The following is a 20,230-nucleotide window of genomic DNA, read 5'->3' as shown; positions in this document are numbered from 1 at the left end:
CTGTCCAAGTTAGCTTTTCTTAACCTTGTTTGATGGTTTTATACTCATTTTAAACGATTTAGACGGCTAGGGCAGACTTTATCTCAATTTGAAAATCAGTGAAGTTAGTCTGGATTAGTTTTTAGGTTAGTCTTTGGTTTTTCTCCGGCCGGCGACGGTTCGGCGATGGAACAATGAGCAAAAATGGATAGGGGATGACATAGTCTCCATATTGAACCAATCAAAAATGGTAAAAGGTTGCCGAGGCTTGTCGGAGCTCAGCCTGAACAGGCGGTCTCGACAACTCTAAAATGAAAATGGTGCCCACAAGGTGTTCGGGAAAATGCCCCAATGAAAAACAGCAGAAATGACGCCGTTTTGGCGTCGTGCCCGCCGGAGTGCAGATCAGTGCTAGTGCCGGCTGATTCGACTTGGTCGGACCGGCCTGAACCCGGTTCGTCCCGATTCGCTTTCTCAACAGGAAAAATTTTAAAAAATAAAAACAAAAATAAAAAATACAGAAAAATTCTAAATAAATCAGAAAAATAAAATATAAAAAATATAAAAAATTAGAAAAATTTAAAAATTTCGAAAATTCAATAAAATTTCAGAAAATCCAAAATTTTCAGAAATTTGGAAAATCAAAGAAAATCTATAAAAATCAGAAAATTCGAAAAAAATAACAAAAAATTAGAAAATTTCTGAAAATTCCGTAAAAATCTAAAAAATTCAGAAAATCAAATTAAAAATGTGAAAAATTCATAAAAATACAAAAATTGAAAAATCTCAAAATCCCATAAAAATTTCAAAAATTTCAGAGAAATTTTTAGGAAAAAAAAAAGTTTTTGGGAAAAGAAATTCTCAGAAATTTTTCCGAAAAAAATTTAAAAAATTCACGGAATGGTTCAGAAACACCATGGCTAACCTTTGCAAGTGAAATTAGAATTTTTTGAAGTTCCCAAATGACATTTTTAGGAACGCCTTAGTTTATGAATTAAAAAGGGTTTTTACTCCTAAAAAACCCTAAAACATCACAAATCATTGAATGAACAAGCCTTTAGGGCTTTACTAGGGTTTGAGTGTTTTGGATTGTTCTTGTTTTTAGAGTCAATTTAGGATTGCTTTGCTTAATTGCAATTGATTGTGTTGTTAATGATGATTGATTGATTTTTCACGATTAGAATGGTTAGAATTAGTGGATAGACCTCGGAAACTCATGTGACATGTTCGATACATCGTATTGTTTTAGGTACCGAAAGGGCGTTAGAGATCTTAATTCGGGATCATTAGCGTAACCAAGTCTCTTTACTCAGAATCTCTAGTTCGCAGAATCGTGGTATTTCTCCCGTACCTCGATTAAGTTTCTAGTCAATCTACCAATAATGATTAATGGCGACTCTAAATTGAAAATTTAGATTGAATAGAAAGATAAAAATTACAATCCGCTGTCACGTGAGGTATGGTCTGGGAGTAGCCCCTGTTTGTCTAGTTATGGGATGTCTGTGGGACGTTTGGGTGAAATATTCGTATCGGACCCTAGTAGCCCATTCGAGGACAATTTTCCCATTCATAACAAATGGAAGTACCTCCTTAGTGTGCCAAAAGCGCGGCGCGACAGGCTTGGCGACTTCGCTAGGGAACTTTAGCTTTCTAAGTGAACTTAGGCCTAGATAGAACGATACGCATGTGTTTTGTACTCGCGCAATGATCCCAGGTATGTCTCACTAATGATCATGTTAAATAGTTTTGTAGGTGGGAGGTATAATGGGTGTTGTCTTTGTTGACCTTTGTTTTGCAGGATGGTGTTGGGGATAAATGTGAAATGATTATCTTGGGGTAAGTACAGCGCAAGTGCTATAACTTTTGTACGGAGGACACTTAAGCGCCATAATTTTTTTTTGGCTCACTTGAGTGCCATAACTTTAAAAAAAAAGATCACTTAATTGCCACTTACGAGCTGGTCGTGAAGGCCCGAAACTGCGGCTTTTTTGGCCGAACAATGACCTTCCCGGTGAGGCGAGCACCACCAGCTTGAAGAGGGGGTGTCGGTGAATCATTCCATGGCCTCTGTTCGTCTCGAAATTTCCATTTTAGCCTCCGTTGACGAAGGTAAAAATGCTTCGTAGTCACACAATTATCGAGCCGATTTGTGTGACTACGAAGCATTTTTACCTTCGTCAACGGAGGTTAAAACGGAAATTTCGAGACGAATGGAGGCCATGGAATGATTCACCGACACCCCCTCTTCAAGCTGGTGGTGCTCGCCTCGCCGGGAAGGTCACCGTTTGGCTGGAAAAGCCGCGGTTTCGGGCTCTCACGACCAACCCCTCTGACAAGCTAGTCGTGAGGGCCTGAAACCGCGGCTTTTCCGGTCGAACGGTGACCTTCCCGGCGAGGCGAGCACTACCAGCTTGAAGAGGGGGTGTCGGTGAATCATTCCATGGCCTCCGTTCATCTCGAAATTTCCGTTTTAGCCTCCGTTGACGAAGGTAAAAATGTTTCATAGTCACACAAATCGATTCGATAAATTGTGTGGCTACGAAGCATTTTTACCTTCGTAAACGGATGCTAAAACGGAAATTTCGAGACGAACGGAAGCCATGAAATGATTCACCAACACCCCCTCTTCAAGTTGGTGGTGCTCGCCTCGCCGGGACGGTCACCGTTCGGCCGGAAAAGCCGCGGTTTTGGGCCCACACGATCAGCTCGTAAGTGGCACTTAAGTGATCTTTTTTTTGGAAGTTATGGCACTCAAGTGAGCCAAAAAAAAGTTATAGCACTTAAGTGTCCTCCGTACAAAAGTTATGGCACTTGCGCTGTACTTACCCCGATTATCTCAGAAGTGCTGTTTGCTTTTAAATTTCTATGCATGCCTTTAAGTTGCCTTAGCACTACACCATTCGCACACATCACTTGTGGTTCAACTCCGGATACATTTAAGATTACCCTTAGGAGGTATGTATTTAGACGAAAGTATGAACCGATTGCTCATGGGATCGTTTAAATTCAATACCGATCACTGCGATGGAATAACATTCCATTACTTTAGGCCGATTGCCTATTGGAATGGAATCCCTTGTCCATTAAGGTGACTTTATACCTTTAGCCTATCCTACCCTTAGGCGTCAAAACCTCACTTGTCTTTGTGGTTGGTATAACTAAAAAATGTCCCTGTGAGTAAGTATCGTTCCATTCCCTCCTCTTTCAATTATGTAAGTTAGTTGACACAATTTGAATAACATGCCTAAATGGCAATCAATGGTTGATCTAAATGCCCTTTTTATACTAGAATGAATGATTAGGGTGACATGCTTCATTTGACCATTTTCTTTCACTTTTAGGTGGAATGTATAGGTTCATGGTGGATTTTCGGTGTAATTCAAGTGATCTTGTGCTCAAAACGTGACATGTACAACTCAATGAGTCAAATGTTCATTTTGATGTATTCGAAGTTGTAAATCATAGGTTAGGCCTTTATGGTCTAAATGGGGTATGACAAAAGGGCATTTGCATCAAACATTGATTTCATCCCCATTTTCAAGTATATGCTCTTTTGGGGCTTAAATGGATTAAATGTGACATTTGTATTACTTTCTAAGTATGCAAATGTACTTTACCTCCATTTTACCCCAAAAGGATATATGATTGAAATGGAGACGTTAAAATTAATTGGTAATCCATGGTGATTAACAAAAAACTTTCTTTTGAATGCTTTAAATCAAACATAGGGAAATTAGATATACAAGTCATCCCAGTCTTGCAAAAGGAGCTTTTGACATGGTGGGGAAATATGACCAAAGACAATCGGGTTTATGTCAAGGAGAGACTTGGGTATCTATTTGAGCTTATTAACCTTAAACCTCAAGTGAGCTTAATTCAGGCATTAGCTCATTTTTGGGAGGTTACCACTACGACATTTCAACTTGGAGAACACGAAATGGTGCCAACGTTAGAGGAGTATAAAGCTACCATTGGGATTGATTTCAAGCCAAGAATCATAGAACCCCTGATTGGATTGAAGCTTGCAAGTGTTATAGCCGAATTCCTCAACTTGAAGACTTCTCAAGTGGAAAAGTTGATCAAGTCTAATACTAGGGGTTCCCTTTATCCTTCCTAATGGCGAAGTACTCCAAATTGACAAAGGAAACCGGGAATATTTCTGCGAAAGTTTTCATTCTTGCTTTCTTCGAGTTTGTCTTATTCCCTACATCAAGAACTGGGTTAAATCTTTTAGTTGCAATAATTGCTAGGCAAGCTTGCCTAAAATGGGATTTCTCCAATATGTTTTTAGCAGAAACTATTATATCTTTGAACAAGTACCAAAGCCAAGAGAAAGGTGTACTCCAAGCTTCAATTGGATTGCTTTCTATATAGTTCATTTCACATATTCAACCTTGGGAACGTCATATGCGCATCCAAGAAATTTGTTTAGCTGTCAATCCTATTGAGAGGTACCCTAAAATCCAAGAGAAACTACCAAAATACTCTTTCCATGAATGGGCTAACTTTATTAGAGCATTAACTCCCAATTGGCTTCAATAGAGGATCAAGTGGCTAAAGATAGCCAAAGCTCAATTACTTGTCAAGAAGGCAATTTGGTGCGATTGCTTGGTTTGAATGGTGGAACCACCTATTGCCCATTAAGGGTTGTGCGACGATTTGAAATGATCCAACACATACCACTTCTTTATCATCCCGAGGAATTTACATTCGCGATACCACAAGGACACCTACCAGAAGAAGAAAATAGAGATATACAAAAAAGGGTTGACAAAATTGTTGATTCTTTGAAGAGATCAATCGAGCAAATAGTGAAATGGCCCGAATGCTTGAAAGAAGAGATGAAGCTCCACTTGGCTTCAAATGAGTACATTAAGTGGTTAAAGGCTAAACGTCTAATTGACGTTGAACCATATGTGCCATTGGGCATTACTACTAACCTCGATGAGCCATATGTTCCCGAGTACATTGTGCTAAATACACCTGGTGTGGAGCCATATATTCTCGAAGAAGTTACGATTGGCGTAGAAGAATGGGAAGCATGGGTTAAAGAATGGGATGGATATGAAAAGGCTGAAGCTACCTTAGCTAGGAAGAAGCCTAGACTTGCTTAAGCTAATTGCCTCATTTTGATTTGAAGCATTGTAATGCAAACTTTCAAAATTGAAATAATTGCTTGATGAATAAGAGTTTGATGAGATTTTAATCACATTTTGAAAAGAAAATCACCATGGATTACGATTCTTTGAATTGTATGATTGTTTGAGAAAGACATTGATAAGAAATTTAATACAAGGCTAAGACTTGTATAAAAGTTCTTATCCTTGTTAATCACAAGAAATCATACAATCGAAAGAATGTAGGATTTCATGATTATTTCACTATGCTAACATTTGGTCTTTTTATAAAGCAGGTTTTCTAGCAACGGAAAGAAAAAGACCCCGAACTCGTTTGCAAGCTTAAATGGCAGAAGAGGAGACCCGTAATCGACTGGCTGAAATCGAGAATCAAATGATCCAAATGGCTGCCATGATGGTAGAAATGAAGGCTTTCATCATTGCCACAAGAGGATCTTATCCTGTGATTCCTAATGCTAATGCTCTAAATGTCGGAGAGAATTCTAATCAGAAACAAGGTAAGGAGCCTGTTCAAGAAAATGTGTCGAAGACAACACCCGAAGTGGTGAATTTAGAAGAAGATGATGTATCAAAGAAGATTCCATCTAAAGCAAAATATGAGGAAGAGGCCACGAGACTGGCCAAAATAGAAGAGTGCCTGGCAAGTCAAGGATATGAACTACAAAGGTTTGACAAATTCTCTCCTTATGCAAAGGTAGTCCTTCCTGATAATTACAAAGAGCCAGAGTTTGTAAGCAAATATGACAAAACTGATTGTCCCAAAAGCCATTTGAAGTATTATCTCCGTAAGATGGCGAAGTATTCAGACAACACGCTTCTTCTCATTAGCACGTTTCAAGACAATTTAAGAGGAGCGGCCCTAGTATGATACACCGCTCTTGACATAGAATATTTCACAGAATGGGATCATTTGGCGGGGGAATTTCTCCGTCAATACAAATTTAATATTGAAGTGCTCCCAACTAGGGAGGATCTCATAAGAACGGAGAAACGAAAGAATGAAAGGTTTCGAGCTAATGCCCAGAGATGGAAGGCTGTTACTTCGCAAGTAAAACCCCCCATAAATGAATATGAGCTATTATAACTCTTTCTAAAATCACTGCCATATGAGTACTACGACAAGCTACATGTGTCAAGTTGTCAAACATTTACCATGCTGATAAAAATTGGTGAAAGGATCGAGTGGAGTTTATAACAGAAAAAAGCTCAAGAAATAACAACACGAAGGCTTTATCTTGTGATGAAGGATAAAGAGCCCATTCGTGAGGTAGCCATGATTTCTAGTCCGAACATTCATTAGACACCATTTCCAAAGCAACCCAACATGGCTTGGAAGAACATAAGGCAGTTTGAGCCAAAGAAAAAGCCTGTAAGGCAATTCATACCGTTGCCATGACCCCTGTCAAAGCTATTACCAATGCTTCTAGAAAGGCATTTGGTAGCAAAAGAGGTGCCAAGAGACAATCCTACAAGGTTTGATTGATATGATGAATTAAAAACCTGTATAACATATGGGAGAAAGGGGACATGACGTAGATAATTGTCCCACCTTAAAATTCAAGGTTTAACAGCTCATTGATCTTAATTTCCAAGAACTTGAGCCAAATGTGCACCAGATCCTCTCCCAGAGCATAATGTGGTAAATATGATAATTGAATTAGACGAAGAAGATGAATATGAGGTCCAAGTAAAAGCCTCTTAACAAGGGGATGCACGATTTGGCCAAGAGCCACTTCTAAAAGGTGAAATTATAGACAGTTTGGGAGAAAACTTCGGTAAGTATAACTTTCAAGTGAAATATACCCCGCCACCATGGGCATTCAAAAACAAAGTAATCGTGCCTGATGGTTGGAGCGGTATGGATGATGAACTGGGCCTCAAAAAGGAAATTCCGTTTGAGGAATTAAAGCTTGAAGATGAGACAGACGAAGATGAAAAAGAGAACGAAAAGGTCCGTTAGGGTGAAAAGCGTTTTACCCAATAATCACATAAGCAGAGCGAAACTGTAGACCTACTTGGTCAGGACAGCGGTAAATAAAACTACTGGGTCAAATACACCCCTCCTCCGTGGGCATTTAAAAATGAAAATATCGTGCCTGATGGATGGGGTGGTATGGATGAGGTTCCAATTAACAAACTAAGTCACGAGGAAAAGGAAGATCGAGAGGAGAAAAAGAAAGAAAAGAGCCGACGTGGTGATAGGCGATTTGTCCGTAAAGTACAAAAGCAAGGTGAAGCTGTGGATTTGCTAGGTCAAGACAGCAGTCGTTATAACTACCGTGTCAAGTATACACCCCCTCCATGGGTGTTTAAGAATGGAATCATCATACCAAATGGTTGGGGTGGAATGGACGACGGGGAAGCTAATAAAAGTATAATATCCATGATTACACCATTTGTGATTAAGCTTGATGAAGTGGATAAATACGAGGAGAAAGAATGTTATGTTGAACCAGTTACCATTCAACTTCCAATTGATCAGCTGAAAATCAAGGAAAACGAGACATAGCTCGTAATCATTACTTTACCTCCAAAAGAAAAGTTTGATACTATGTGCGTGCCCTGGTATTACGCACCTAAAGAAGTTGATATTATAACCCGATTGGGAAGATGCCATGTCCCGAATGAGGGCGAGCATGAGAAGAAAGGGATAACTTAAGAAGATGTAAAACAGTTACTCTCATTCATGAAAACAAGTGAATATGAAGTGATTGAATAGTTAAGAAAGATGCCGGCACAAATTTCCTTGTTGGATCTCTTTAAAACCTCAGAGAGTCATAAAATGGTGCTTATGAAACTTCTCAATGAAGTTCATGTTCCGGAGACAATCAACGCAGTGCAACTAGAAGATTTCGTTGGTACCATTCTACTAAAGGATCATATTGCTTTTTCCGATGAGGACTTCTCAATTGATAGATGTTCACATAACAAAGCCCTATATATTGCCGTCAGATACAGGGCTAAGGAGGTGTCGTGAGTATTGATTGATAATGGCTCTGCACTTAATTTGTGTCCGCTAAGCACATTGCATCGTTTGGGGATCAACAAAGAGCTTGTCAAGCCTTCTAAGGTGACCGTATGCTTATTTGATGGAATGAAGAAAGACGCCATTGGCGATATTGAGCTTGAAGTGAATATTGGCCCTGTGCCCTTCCTGATTGATTTCCAAGTGGTAGATATTTTGAGAATTTTTAACCTCTTGCTAGGCAGACCTTGGATTCATATGGCTGGTGCTGTCCCTTCAAGTCTTCATCAGAAAGTTCGGTTTGCCATTAACGGCAAGATGATCACCGTGCATGGGGAGGCATATTTTGTCACCTATAAACAAAGTGCAATACCATACATTGAACCTGAAGTAAAAGAAGAACCAAGTTATCATTCATTCGAAATGATTTTGATGGTACAAATCCCCGCCGGTAGTATCATGAAGTCCCCAGAATTCTCAACATCATCTATTATGTCGGGGAAAGTGTTATGCCAATATGGATTTGTTCTTGGTGACGGGTTAAGATCAAAAGCCCAAAGAATTAAGGAACCTATTATCCCACTTGCTGCTAAGAAGAGATATGGGGTGGGTTATATCACAGAGAATTCTAATAATCACCATGGAGGCCAAGGCTGAGGATGAAAGAACCATGGAGACTATGCGAGCCAAGGTGATCGCATCATCAATCCATCAGTATGGAAGAGTAAAGCTAAAGAGCTTCCCTATCATCATATCCACATCAAGAAAACTTTTCCTGGTCCTTCTAAACTACTAAAAAAAGAGAATATCCATGTGGAAAAAGAACCCGCTTTACTGGAATTATTCAGGGAGAATGCTGTCAATGTCATCATAACTGAGATGAAAGATACTTAACTACTGGAGTAGGAAGATTCTTTTAAATCTTTACTTGTTCTGTCATCATTTCTTTTGCATTGTTGTTTTCATAGTTTCCAGTTTCATTTCGATTCTGTATATAATTTCAATTCAGTTTCAATTTACATTCCTGTTGATATAATACATTCTTTCAAGACAATAAAAGTGTGCAAATGTTTTGTTAAGGACGTATGGAAACGAAACCAAATCTATGATGAATATTGCCCTTACTCATGAGGTTTGAGGCTTTGGGTTTCTGTATTGCTCCTGATTACGAAAATGGTTTTTAAGAGCAAGGAGGTTCAAGAATATGAGGACTAGCTCTATCTTTCTGTTCTTTCAAAATAGATTTCAAAAAAGATTTCCAAAAAGACTTTTCATAAAACCTCATGCATTATTATACTTTATATGCGATTACTAACCATGTTTGTTGCGTGTCAGGCATAAGCATTCGCATATTTATAATAGGTTCTTATGTGACCTAAATCCTTCAGAGGAAATCACTTGAGATATAGAAGAGGGTGACGAGGATGAAGAATGGATCAAGAAGGAATGGATTCATCATGAAGAATCAAAGCCACTTACATTAGAGAAAATAGTTACAGTCAATCTGGGCGATGAGGAGAATTTCAAAGAAGTTAAGATTGGAGAAAGTTTTTCTTCTGCAGAAGCAAATAAAACTATTGATCTACTCAGAGAATATAAAGATATCTTTGCATGGTCTTATGCTGACATGCCAGGTCTTGATCCGAATATAGTTGAACATGTTTTACCAATTGATCCGACCATTCCTCCAAAGAAGCAAAAACTTCGATGAACAGAGCCGGAATTGGCAAAGAAAATAGAAGAGGAAGTGATGAAACTGCTTAAGATTGGATTCATTGAAGTAGTACCATATCTAGAATAGGCTGCTAACATAGTCCCCGTATTGAAGAAAGATGGATGGGTTTGGGTTTGCATTGATTATCGTGACCTAAACAAAGCAAGTCCCAAGGATGATTTTCCACTACCACACATCGATGTTCTAGTAGATAGCACTGCTGGATTTGAAACATTTTCATTCATGGATGGTTTTTCTGGATATAATCAAATCCTCATGAAGAAAGAGGATAAGGCAAAAACATCATTCATTACACCATAGGGCACATTCTGTTATAAAGTGATGCTTTTCGATTTGAAAAATGCTGGTGCCGCGTATCAAAGGGCAATGGTAACTTTATTCCATGATATGATGCATAAAGAAATTGAAGTATATGCGGATGCCTTGATTACAAAATCTAGACAAGGAGAAGATCATGTTGAAGTGCTTCGGAAATTGTTTGAAAGACTCAAGAAATACAAGTTGAGGTTAAACCCCAACAAATGTGTATTTGAAGCAAAATTCGATAAGTTGCTGGGATTTATGGTTAGTAGCAAGGGCATCGAAATAGATCCCTCGAAGATCAAGATGATATATGATCTCAAGACTCTCTCGACAGTAAAAGAAATAATAAGTCTATTAGGGCGATTGAATAATATTACCCACTTCATCTATCAGCTTTCCGAAACTGCAAAACCATTTTTCAAATTGCTAGAGAAAAATGCTAAAGTAATGGGACGCAGAATGTCAATAAGTCTTTGATAAGATCAAAGAATAACTGGTATCTCCGCAAGTGCTTGTACCACCAATTCTCAGGATTTCGCTGATCTTATACTTGACAATTCACCATGAGTCATTAGGAGTGGTGCTCGTCCAAAGAAGACCAGACGATGATAAGGAGCAAGCCATTTACTATCTAAGTAAGAAGTTTACAATATCTGAAATGAATTACCCAACGGTAGAAAAGACACGTGTAGCATTAATCTGGGTGTTGTGTAGACTAAGGCAATACACCTTTCATCATCAAAATTTGCTAGTAACTGAAAATGACCCAATCAAGTATTTACTTGAAAAATCCTCCTTGGTTGGGAAATTAGCAAAGTGGCAAGTCCTGTTATCAGAATTTGATATTAGAAGTTCACTACAAAAATCCGTCAAAGGATGAGAAATAGCAGATATGCTGGCAGAGAATTCCCAGAACACTGCTAATCCTGAGGAGGAACAATTCGAAAATTGTATATTGGCATTGGTCGATGATAAATGGATCATGTATTTTGATAGTGCAATCAATTTATCTGGATCAGGGATTGGGGCGGTGCTAATTTCCCCAGAGGGCTAACATTACCCGGTATCTGCAAAGTTGGCATTTCCATGCACTAATAATATTGCTAAGTATGAAGCATGTATTCTTGGCTTGCAATTAGCCCTCTCAATAAAGGTAAGGAGAATGCAAGTATATGGAGATTCTACAACAACTAGTGAGGGGTAAACTCATGATACCAAGTTGATACCCTATCATAGATACTTAGAGGGAATGATGTAGGAATTTGAAGAAATAACATGTAATTATCTTCCAAGAGCTCAGAATCATTTCGCAGATGCTCTTGCAACTTTATCGTCTTTACTACAAGCTGAAGATGGTATGGACGTAAAGCCATTGAGAATCAACATTCTTGAGCAACCAGCACATTGCATGGTAATTCAAGCGGAGTTTGATAACGAACCGTGGTTTCATGATATTAAGAAGTATCTCTAAACTGGAGAATTTCCTGAAGGAGCCAATCAGGAGATAGAAAGTTTATAAAGAAGATAGCCACCAAATTCTTCCTCAGTGGTCAAACTCTTTACAAGAAATAATTTGATACAGTCTTATTAAAATGTGTTGATACTAAAGAAGCTGAATATATTATGAAAGAAATTCATGAAGGCGAATGTGGGCCACACATGAATGGCCATCTCTTAGCCCGAAAGATTATGAGATTGTGATATTATTGGATGACAATGAAAACGGATTACATCCAACATGCGAGATGTTGCCACCAATGTCAAGTTTATGGAGATAGAATTAATGCACCGCCGAATGAACTGTATCAAATGTCAGAACCATGGCCAATTTCGATGTGAGGCATCGACATGATCGGTCCAATTAACCCCAATGCCTCAAATGGGCATCGCTTCATCTTGGTTGCAATTGATTATTTCACCAAGTGGATTGAAGTAAATTTTTATACAAATGTCACCGCCAAGAATGTTGCAAGGTTCATAAGGCGTGACATCATTGCTAGATACGGTGTTCTAGAAGCAATCATTACCGATAATGGGTTGAATTTAAACAACAAGATTATGGATGATTTACTTAAACATTTCCACGTTCGACATTTGAACTCGTCTCCATATCGCCCACAAATGAATGGAGTAGTGGAAGCAGCAAACAAGAACATTAAGAAGAGATATTGTCCAAGATAGTTGAGAATTATCGTGACTGGTATGAAAGGTTGCCATATGCTCTAATGGCATATCAAACTTCAATTTGAACATCAACTGGGGCAACCCCATTTTCCCTGGTATATGGAATAGAAGCAGTATTACCCGTTGAAGTGAAAATTCCTTCTTTAAGGATATTATCCCAATTAAAGCTTTCAGAAGCTGAATAGATTCAATAGAGATGTGAACAACTTAACATGATTGATGAAAAAAGATTAATGGCTATATGTCATGGACAAGTCTATCACAAGAGAGTTGCTAAATCCTTTAATAAAAAAGTGAAGTCGATGCATTTTAAGGTAGAACATTCGGTGATCAAAGATCTCAAGATCCCCAACGGAGTTGGTAAAAGATAAAGGAAAGTATCATTTCCAACTACTTTCCTTGATGTTATCTTTTAATATGTTCTTCCTTTTTGTCATCCCCAGAGAGCTCAAAGACAGGAAGCAACAAAAAGTAAATCCCCAGTGGAATCAAAGTGGAAACATATAAGAGAATTGGTGGTAATCGTTCCAATTGTTGTTAAGAGTTGTTCAAATGAATTTTAACACTTGATTTCTAATTTTGCAGGACCCTCATCAAGTTGAAAAGGGATCTCATCAAACCGATTAGGAATTTGAAAAGGAAAATTTTTCTTAAAAACTCAAATCAGAACAATCAAGAGGGATCTTGACAAGCTGATCAGGCAAGCATCCCTAACTCATGAATTTGGGTTTTAAAGAGTTTACTTTTCTGGAAAGATTGAACTTCTTTTTTCCCAAGCGGATTGACATGAAAGCTAAACAAAACAAAACAATTTGTTTCAAAAGATTACCTCAAAAGTATTTTAAACAAAAAGTTTTGAAACGCGCCTTCTTTAAACATGCATTATACGTCAGAATTCCTTAAAAAGGATGATTTGACAAAAAGCTTTGGAAGATTTCAAAGAAAGCGTTTAGATGAAATCCAATGGAGAGACCTTCAAGGTAAGCCATGATCAAACATGTCCCCTATATACTCGAGTAGAATGAAAGAATGAGTGCTAAAAGTGAGAAAAAACCTCATCCGAAGGAGATAGGGGATGTTCGTAATGATTACATGGATTGAAATGATGAAAGACAATTATTTTACTATCCCAAACACATGATCATCCATTGCAAGCCAAATTTCAGCCTAATAAGTGAAGAAGTTTTTCAAAATAGCCCTGTCAAGAACTACCTCACATTGGGGCAAATTAGGAGGTTCGTGGTTGACATTTGGAGAGAAAAAGATCAAGAAAGATTTTATTGCATGCACTTACATCAATCTTTTTGTGATAACTTCATATGTAGTCATATAGAAGCTCAAAACATCCAAAGAGGAAGAAGAGCATTTCATTTCTTATCCCCAAACACATTATCCTTTGCAATGCCCAATTGAGCTTGAATATTCATTTCAAAACTCAAATTAGTGATCATCTCTTCACACTGGAGCATGAGCATATGATCCACCTCAGAAATTGATAGAAACAAAAAGTCATGACAAAGAGTCCTTATAGTTCAAAAGGTCAGATGCCAAAAGAATTAGAAATACGAGTGCAAAAAGAGTTAAGGGCATGAAAAAGTAGTATACCTGGTAAAAACAAAGCCAAATGCCTACGAAAGAGAGCAAAAAAGAAAGGAAGAGCAGAAAATCATTCAGGTTTGCAACTTTGAACACATTGAAATGAACGAATAAGTATTTGAATTACATGAGAAATCTGCCATGGACCTATACATTTCATCTAGAAATGAAAGAATGGTCAAATGGAATATGACGCCATAATCATGCATTTTAAAATGAAATGGCATTTAGATCAAGCATTGAATGTTATTTAGGCATTTTTTTTAAGAATGTGCCAACTAACATGCATAATTGTAAAAGAATGGAATTGAACGATACTTGCTTACCATGATATTTTTGTTTGGTTTTAGGTATACCAACCATAAAGACAAGCGAATGCAACCAGTGAAGTTTTGAAGCCTAAGAAGGGTAGGATATGCTAAAGGCTCAAGGTCATAACCTTATGGACAAGAGATTCCATTCCAATAGGCAATCGGCCTAAAGTAATGAAATATTATTCCACCTCGGTGATCGGTATTGTATTTAAACGATCCATGAGCAATCGGCCCATAGTTTCGCCTAAACACATACCTCCTAAGGGTAATCCTAAATGTAGTCGGGGTTAGGCCACGGGTGGTGTGTGCTAATGGTGTACTGCTAAAGCAATTTAAAGACATGCATAGCAATTAATGACCAAACAACACTTCTAAAATTCATTCAAACCACATTCAATCCCAACACCATCCTGCAAAACAAGGGTTAGCAAAGACAACACCCCTTATACCACCTGCCTGCAAAACCATTTAACACTATCATTAGCGGGACGTACCTGGGATCCTTGCAAGCACAAAACACAAGCATATCGTTCTATCTAGGCCTAAGTCCACTTAGAAAAGGTTCATTATCCCTAGCGGAGTCGCCAAGCCTGTCGCGCCGCGCTTCTTTCTTTTTGGGGATTTGCACGCTAAGGAGCTATTTCCGCATCAGGGTTTCTCCCAGACCATACCTCACGTAACAGCAAAAGGTAATTTCCTATTTAATCTAAATTTGTGATTTTGGAGTCGCCACTAGTCATTATTGGTAGGTAGACTAGTAATCTAATCGAGGTACGGGAAAAATACCACGATTCTACGAACCAGAGATTCTGAGTACGGGGACTTGATTACGTTATTGATCTCGAATCGAGATCCCTAATGCCCTTTCGGTACCTAAGAACGATACGATGTCTAACGTGTCATGCAAATTTAAGAGGCTTACTCACTAATTCTATCCATTCTAATCGCAGGAAGAACCAAACAAGTGTTAAATGTACAATCAATGTCAATCAGATTAATCAATCCTAAATGGTCTCTAAAAATGAAAATAAATCAAAACATCCAAACCCTAATGAAGCTCTAGAAGCTTATTCATTTCATGATTTACACTTTTTAGGGTTTTTCAGGGGTTATAACCCCTGAATTTGGGATTTTCTAAAAATGTCACTTGGGCACTTCCAAAAATTAAAATGTTACTTTTTATGATTGGCCACGGTGTTTTTGGACTATTCTGTGAATTTTTAAAATTTTTGAAATTTTTGATTTTTTTTGATTTTTTTTGATTTTTTTTCGGAAATTTTATTAACCGAGAATTGATTAATTTTTTTATGATTTTCTGAAAATTTTTATGAATTTTCCAATTTTTCAATTTTTTATTGATTTTCTAAATTTTTCACATTTTTTATTTGTATTTTCTGAATCTTCTGAATTTTTATGAATTTTCTAAATTTTTTTTTGATTTTTTATCGATTTTCTAATTTTTTTTATATTTTTTTGATTTTTCAAAATTTTTATTTTATTTTATGTTTTTATGAATTTTTACGAATTTTTTAGATTTTTTATTATTTATTATATTTTTAAAATTTCCTGCCGGGAAACGAACCGGACCGGCCCGGTTCAACCCGGTTCGGCTTGGACGAACCGGGCGTCACAGGCGCCGGTCATCTTCTCCGGTAGCTTCAGCACCAAAAACGGTGCCGTTTCGAAGGAATTTCATGGGGGCATTTCCCCGAGCACTTGGTGTGCATATTTCTATATTGAACATTTTCGGGGCCGCCGGTTTGTACTCGTCTCCGGTGACCTTCCGATGGCCTTTTCGGTTGATTTTTTGGTTCTGGATCTAGTTCACATTATGCTATATCAAACTGAACCGACTGAGTGGCCGTCGGACCATCACCGGCCGGCGAAAATCTCGTCGGAAAATGCTAATTTGCTACTAACTTTAACCGATTAACCGAACCTTAAAATCTCAACATACAACATCCTAGCCGTCTAACTTGGTCCTAAATGAATATTAATCTATCAAACAAAGTTAGGAGAAGCTAACTTGGACGGCCTTGTGGCCACGGTGACTCTCCGGTGAGGGTTCCCGAGCTCCGGCGAGGTGGTTTAATGGACGACCGAGATGATTCATGCATATTTTCCAATCAAAATGCAATCAAACGACATAAAACATGATCAGAAACAAGTTTTGAACATCTAGAAATACAAAATTGCAAAGAAAATCACTAGAACAATAACATTGAACCGAATCGTATATTCTGGAATTTCATCTAAACCGTGACGAAGATCGAAGTTTACCTGCTTTAATGAAGATCGAAATGAGACTCCCGTGCTAATCGGCACTTGTGACGTTCTTCCTTGATATCTGAGCTTCAATTTGGTGACTTTAGCTTCGTCGGAGAATGCCTAGCTACACTAACCGAGCCTGAGTTTCAGGCCTTCACACACGGTTGACCTTACTGAACCCAGGGAGGGAGGTCACGCCCAAGCCCTGATTTGCCAACTCGCCGATGCTCCGCCGTATAGGGCGGCGCCGAATGCTCAGAAGGGGACCTCTACCTTCTTCTCTCTCTAGATTTTACGCTCTCTTTCTCTATCTCTCTCTCCTCTCTCTCGGTCATTTCGTCGAACACCTTCTCTTCGCAATGTTCAATTTTCTTCCTTTTTGTTCATCAATTTTTTCCGTTCAAAGTTTGTTGGAACCGACCTAGAATCGGTTAGGGTGATTCCCTGGCGCCAGCTAGATATTTTCCAGCTGGCCAACTTGATTTGCACGTGTTACATCGATCGGGGAAGGTTCATGAAGTCGCGGGCTTGAAACGTTTTTTTTCTGGGTTTTGTGCGGTCTGATGAAATGGGCGAAGAAGGTAATCGACTCGGGTCAGGTCGGGTTGACCCGGTCGACCCGGAAGACCTGGTTGGTCTAAATTCGCCAATTAAGCTCAATTTTGACAAAATTTTCAAAATTAAACCCCAAAATTGAATTTCCCATCACATTCCGAACCCAATTATATAATTTTCCCTAATTTTTGTTATAATTGTGTCCAAGATTTTCACATTTTTGTACTTGGGTTAATAGGGTTTTGTTCAATTTGATATCCTAATGACCTGATTAGGCAAAATTGATGCCAAAATTGAATTACCCACATCTGATTAACCCTAGAAATGATGGTCTCATGGTTCGACAATTTCATATTGGGCACGATTTCCAATTTGGGTTCAAAATTCTTAATTTTCAATTGAATTTTGGGGTTTTCTGATTTCTTTGATAAATTGTGCAATTGGACCGACTATTATATAATTCAAGGTCCCAGAATCATTTGTTGTGAAGACACTATGACTTAAAAATGACTAGAAAAGATGTAATTGCATTTTTGGTTCAATTCGGGTTTAATTTTGCCCAATTTTGGGAAAAACATATACCCGAGTGAGATTTTTCAAAATTGATGATGTATTCATGAAATTGGATTTAAAATAAGACTAATGACTATTTTTATGGAATTTTCTAATTCTATGTGCTATTTTTCTTGATTTTCTCACTTATTTTGACTAAAAGAAATTAAAGAAAAATGCTAAAAAATTATTTTTTTTGTTTAGAAATAGGTTTCTAGGCTTGGCCAAGATTCCTAGTCCTAATTTTGAGATTTTCGAAAATATGAAAAAAATGAGCTAAGAATCAGGTGTCAATAACCTTGTATTTCAGAGTAGGACAATTATCTACGTCATGTCCCCTTTCTCCCATGTGGTACGCACAGGTTTTTGATTCATCATAGCAAGGAAACCTTGTAGGATTGTCTTTTGGCACCTCTTTTGCCACCAAATGCCTTTCTAGAAGCATTTGTAATAGTTTTGACATGGGTCGTGGCAAAGGTATGAATTGCCTTACAGGTCTTTTCTTTAGTTCAAACTACCTTGGGTTCTTCCAGGCGATGTTGGATTGCTTCGGAAATGGCATCTGATGAGTGTTCGGACTAGACATCAGAGCTACCTCATGAAGAGGCTCTTTGTCTTTCCTCCCAGGATAAGGCCTCTGTGTTATTGTTTTTTGAACTTTCTTCTCTTTCAATCCCCACTCGATCCTTTCACCCACTTTTACCAGCATGGTGAATATTTGACAGCCTGACACATGTAGCTTGTCGTAATATTCAATTGGCAATGATTTCAAAAAGAGCTCAATAAGCTCATCCTCGCTTATAGCAGGTTTTACTTGCGAAGCAACAGCTTTCCATCTCTAGGCATAAGCTCGAAACCCTTCATTCTTTCGTTTCTCCATTTTGACAAGATCCTCTCTAGTTGGGAGTACTTCAACATTAAATTTGTATTGGCAGAGGAATTCTCCCGCCAAATGATCCCATTTCGTGAAATCTTCTATGTCAAGTGCAGTGTACCATGCTAGGGCTGCTCCTCTCAAGCTGTCTTGAAACGTGCTAATAAGAAGTGGCGTGTTATCTGAATACCTTGCCATCTTATAGAGATAATACTTCAAATGGCTTTTGGGACAGCCAGTTCTATCATACTTGCTCACGAACTCTGGTTCCTTGTAATTTTCTGGAACAACTACTTTTGGATATAGCGAGAATTTGTCGAACCTTTGAAGTTCATATCCCTAACTTGTCAAACATTCTTCAATTTTGGCTAATGTTTTCCACTCTTCCTCATCTTTCACTTTGGATGTCTTCTTAGCTAGATCATCTTCTTCCAAATTTACTACTTCAGGTGTAGCCTTTGGAGGATTCTCTTGGACTGATTCTTTACTTTTAACTGGTTCTTCAATAGGAGTTTCTGTAGTATTTGAAGTTCCAGCATTAGGAATGGTGGGATAAGATCCTCGAGAAGTAATGATGAAAGCTTTCATTTCCGCCATCATGGCGGCCATTTGAGTCATTTGGTTCTCAACTTCAGATAGTCGAGTACGAGTTTCCTCTTCCACCATTTTAGTCTACAAACGAGTTCGGTTTCTTCCGTTGCTATATTATCTACTTTATGGAAAGACAAGGTGTTAGCATGATGAAACAAACACGAAAACCTACATTCTTTCAATTGTATGGTTTTTCTTGTAATTAACAAGGATAATAACTTTCATACAAGCCTTAGCCTTATATAAAACTTCTCATCAATGTCTTTCTCAAGCAATCATACAATTCAAAGAATTGTAATCCATGGTGATTCTTTTATGTTTTGAAATTATGTTATGAATTTAACCATACACGTTTAGAAAATGATCAATTCATCATTGCATATAAAACTTGAAATTGTTTAACATCATGATCTTAAACTCAAATGTGAATCTAAATCATCCAATTCTAGGCTTATTGCTAGCTAAGGTAGCTTCCACTTTTTGGTATTCCTCCTATTCCTTGATTTGAGATTCCCACTCATTAACATCGATCATGACCTCTTCAGAGACTTAGGGCTCCACTCTAGGCATGTTCGGAATAGTATATTCTAGAACATACTCTTTTTCGAGATCCGGTACAACACTCAACGGGACTTACGGCTCCACATCAATCGGACGCTTGCTTTCTATCTATTTGATGTATTCTTTGGATGCCAGGTAAATCTTCGTGTCACCTTACAAGATTATAGACCACTCAATTACTTGTTCTTGTGAGTTATCCAAAGATAGAATGATTTTATGAATCTTGGTTTGGAGGCTATTCTTCTTCTCTTTGGGTATAATTCCACTTGGGATGTCGAAGGCAAACTCCTCGGGATTCCATGTCGGTGGGACTTGCTGAAGCATCTCGAATTGTCTGACAACCCTTAGGGGGCAATATGCAACTCCTCCATTCAATACAAGTAGTGGTACCATATTCCCGTCTTGGCTTGTAATTCTCGCCTTGTCAATCTTTGGCCAATTGATCCGCCATTGGATTTGATCGGGAGTTAGAGAACAAATGAAATTTGTAACATCCTGAATTTCGATCAATTTTCGGGATCAATGATATTGATATTATTACTCGTTTAATTTTAGTGAGCCTCGCCCAGAATTGATCAATTGCGGGATACTAACCGATAGGGAATGGCTAATTAG

This window comes from Syzygium oleosum, unplaced genomic scaffold (assembly GCF_021117445.2).
Source record: "Syzygium oleosum isolate NSW1041296 unplaced genomic scaffold, Sole_v2.1 Sole_v2.01, whole genome shotgun sequence".
Lineage (NCBI taxonomy): Eukaryota > Viridiplantae > Streptophyta > Magnoliopsida > Myrtales > Myrtaceae > Syzygium > Syzygium oleosum.
This window is presented reverse-complemented; position numbering follows the sequence as displayed.